Genomic DNA, 4,046 nt, shown 5'->3' with positions numbered 1-4,046 from the left:
GATTGGACGCCATGTTGCGTTTGGATAGCCCCTGATGTGCCTAAACAGTGGAAACCCCCACAAGTGACCCCTTTTTGGAAAATACACCCCCCAAGGAACTTATCTAGATGTGTGATATGAACTTTGAACCCCCAGGTGTTTCACTAAAGTTTATAGCGTCTGGGCGTGAAAATATGAAAATCATTTTTTCCACAAACATGATTTTTAGTCCCCAATATTTTATTTTCCCAAGGGTAACAGTAGAAATTGGACCCCAAAAGTTGTCCAATTTGTCCTGAGTACATTGATGCACCATATGTGGCAGAAAATTACTGTATGGGTGCACAGTGGGGCTCAGAAGGGAAGTAGTGACGTTTTTGAATGCTGACTTTGATGGAATGGTCTGCCGGTGTCATGTCGCGTTTGGAGAGCCCCTGATGTGCCTAAACAGTGGAAACCCCCCACAAGTGACCCCATTTTGGAAACTAGACCCCCCCAGGGAACTTATCTAGATGTGTGGTGAGCACTTTGAACCTCAAGTGCTTCACAGAAGTTTATAATGTAGAGCCATAAAAGTAAAAAAATATTTTTTTCCACAAAAATGATCTTTTCTAAGCCAATTTTTTATTTTCTCAAGGGTAACAGAAGAAATTGGACCCCAAGAGTTATTGTGCAAATTGTCCTGAGAATGCCGATACCCCATATGTGGGGGTAAACTACTGTTTAGGTGCATGGCAGAGCTCAGAAGGGAAGGAGCGCTAGATTTTACTGTTATGGTTTGCAGGTGCCATGACACACTGGGAGAGCCCATGAAGTGCCAGAACAGCAGAACCCCCTATAAGTGACCCCATCTTATTAATTACACCTCTCAATGAATTCATCTAGGGTTTGCAGTGATCATATAGACATCATAGGTGTGTCACAGAATTTTATACCATTGGGCAGCCATGCGGAGAGACTCGGGAGAAACGGAGCGCTATTTGCCTATTCAAGTGAATGGGTCTGTGCACATGTCAGTGTGTTTCCACGGACCGTGTGTCCATGAGCAAAACACGCTGACGTCGATTTTTAATGTCAGCGTGGGCCACAAAACAGCCAGCATACGTGCACACATAAAACACATGGATGTCATTCATGTGACATGCATCGGCACCGGGGAAGAAGCGTTACAGTAAGCGCTGTTCCCCAGCGCCAGGTGCTGAACATGACTCTCATCATTCTCCCCTGCTTGTGCCGATCGCTGGCACAGTACCAGTACCAGAAATATCAGGACATGTGAAAGAGGTGTTATAGCGGGTTTTTACGTTTGGCAGCTGTCACACATTAAAAGATGCTTTTCATTGTAAAAATAGTTTTTGCATCACCACATTTTGAGCGCTATAATTTTTTGATCGCTTTTTATTCTGATTTTTGGATGCAGAATGAACAAAAACCATCAATTCATTAATTTCTTTTTGGGGGGGCATTTATATCGTTCCAGGTGTGGTAAAATTGATAAAGCAGTTTTATTCTTCGGGTCAGTACGATTACAGCAATACCTCATTTATATCATTTTTCATGTTTATACAATAAAAACTATTTTATATAAAAAAATAATTATTTTTTCATCGCTTTTTTCTGAGAGCTATAACTTTTTTATTTTTCCGCTGATGACACTGTATGGGGGCTTTTTTTTGCGGGACAAGATGACGTTTTCAGCGGTACCATGTTTATTTATTGATCACGTGTTTTTCCACTTTGTTTGGCGGTATGATGACAAAGCGTTGTTTCTTGTCTTTGCTTTTATGGTGTTCACTAAAGGGGTTACCTAGTGGAACAGTTTTATATGTTGGGTCGTTATGGACGTGGCAATACCAAATATGTGTACTTTTACTGTTTAGAGTTTTTTTTAATTCAAATATTTATTTAATGTTAGAATAAATATTGACATTTTTATTATTTACAATTAGTTACATGTTTTTTATTTAATTCTATCTTTTACACTTTGTCCCACTATGGGACAGTCATTTTTTGCAGGCTGATCGCTTCTATGGCAGGCAGATGAAGCAGCATCCCCATGCTATAGAACAGGGGTGGGGAATCTTTTTTCTTCCAAGGGCCATTTGGATATTTATACCATCCTTCGGGGGCCGTACAAGCTCCGCCCACAAAGTACATCCTGACCCTGGCACTGGTTTCATGACTTAATCTTTCATTGTATGCCCTTCAATGTTCAGTAGTGAACACTGCGTGTGTGTGCGCTAACAGAGCAAGAAGAAATTAATGAGCTTCTAGCAATCAAAATACAGCTCCCTGCCCAAGAATGCGGTCCCTGAGAATCTGCTCGGGGGCCTGATAAAAGGTCATCGAGGGCCGTAAATGGCCCTGGGGCCTGAGGTTCCCCACCCCTGCTATAGAAGCTGTCAGCGCTGCACTCAGTTCCCAGACACTGAGAGACTGCCTGACTTGCACTGCGCATGACCAAGAAGTTTCTTAGCTCTGGTCGTGACAACATCAGGTTACCATGGCAGTGATCGCGACCTCGCATCACGTTGTAGGGTCTCCGATCCAAAGGCAGAGGGACTGTCAGCCCTCTGCCTGCTCCTGGAATGCTGTGATCATGTTCGATTGCAGTATTTCGGGGGTTAAAATGGCGGGAGTGGTCTGTGACTGCTCCTGGCACTTAGTGCTGGGTGTCAGCTGTGAGAATCAGCTGACACCTGGCCGCGATCGGCCGCACACCACCTGTGTGTGCGGCCGAGCGCCGATACACACTATTCCGTCAATGGTCAAATTGGCCCAGGGCACATGGACGGAATAGTACGTCTGATGTCAGAAAGGGGTTAAACACAACACCACCTCTTATTTATTGTATTACGCTGCATTAGAAACTAAATAATTACGGCATGATGAAAATCAGCTTAAAGTTTCATGGAACAATGTCTACCTTTCCCTCTTACCCCCCCTTAGTTCGTATGATCCCTATTTTTTGTGCTTCAGTTTTCCTTGGTTTTTCCTTTTCTCTAGGAGACAAGTCATATGTGACGCCCCTATCACCGACTCTATGGTCTCTGCGCTGACTGTAGGACTTGTAGCTGTTTAACATTTAATAACAATTCATTGGTTACAATAAAAGCTGTCCGGTTGAGTTATGAAACGAGCCGTGTCCTCCTGATTCTCCCCTTCTGAATTCAGATCTGACAATGACAATTTTACTTGTCCCTTGTTTCTACGATATCTACAAGTTTTCCTTTTACCGCTACATGTTATTGATACATAAAAGTTTCAGGACTCGGAAACATTATTTCTGCAAATATAAAGATGCGTGATATTTTGTTAGGCCAATTGTCTGATACTTAGAGGAAGCTTAGCAGCAATTCCAATATCTAAGACATATCTAAACACTATTACAGATTACACACAGTCACAGAAATTGCATTATAAGCTGTGGCCCTCATTCAGTGACAGCTCTTTTTGCTTGTCTCTTGTACTCCTGCACCGGGTCATCTCTTACAATGGTCCAACGTTATCTACAAGCATTGATGGATTCCATTGTCCTTGATCTCTTGTTTCCATAGGTGCAACAACTTGGTGGAATCTCTCACCGTGCTCATCGCTCACGACTTCACAGTTTGGTTGAAAAATGTCTTGATGCGAATGTAAGAAATGAATCTTTAAGGACATGTACAGCCAAGATCCTGACACAGTGCGGAAAATAAGTATTTGATACGCTGCCGATTTTACAAGTTTTCCCTCCTACAAAGAATGGAGAAGTCTGTAATATTTATCACAGGTACAATTCAACGGTGACAGAAAATCCAAAAATAAAAAAAGCAGAAAATCACATTGTATGATTTTAAAATAATGAAATTGCATTTTAAAGCATGAAATAAGTATATGATCACCGACCAACCACCAAGAATTCAGACTCTCACAGCCCTGTTAGTTTTTCTTTAAAAAGCCCTTCTACTCTGCTCTCACCTGTATTAATTGCGACCAGTTTGAACTTATCTGCATAAAAGACACCTTTCCAGATAATCAGTCACACGCCAATCTGTCCACCATGGCCAAGACCAAAGAGCTGTCTA

This window comes from Dendrobates tinctorius, unplaced genomic scaffold (assembly GCF_039654945.1).
Source record: "Dendrobates tinctorius isolate UK_male_01 unplaced genomic scaffold, ASM3965494v1 ptg000119l, whole genome shotgun sequence".
In the NCBI taxonomy this organism is placed as follows: Eukaryota; Metazoa; Chordata; class Amphibia; order Anura; family Dendrobatidae; genus Dendrobates; species Dendrobates tinctorius.
This window is presented reverse-complemented; position numbering follows the sequence as displayed.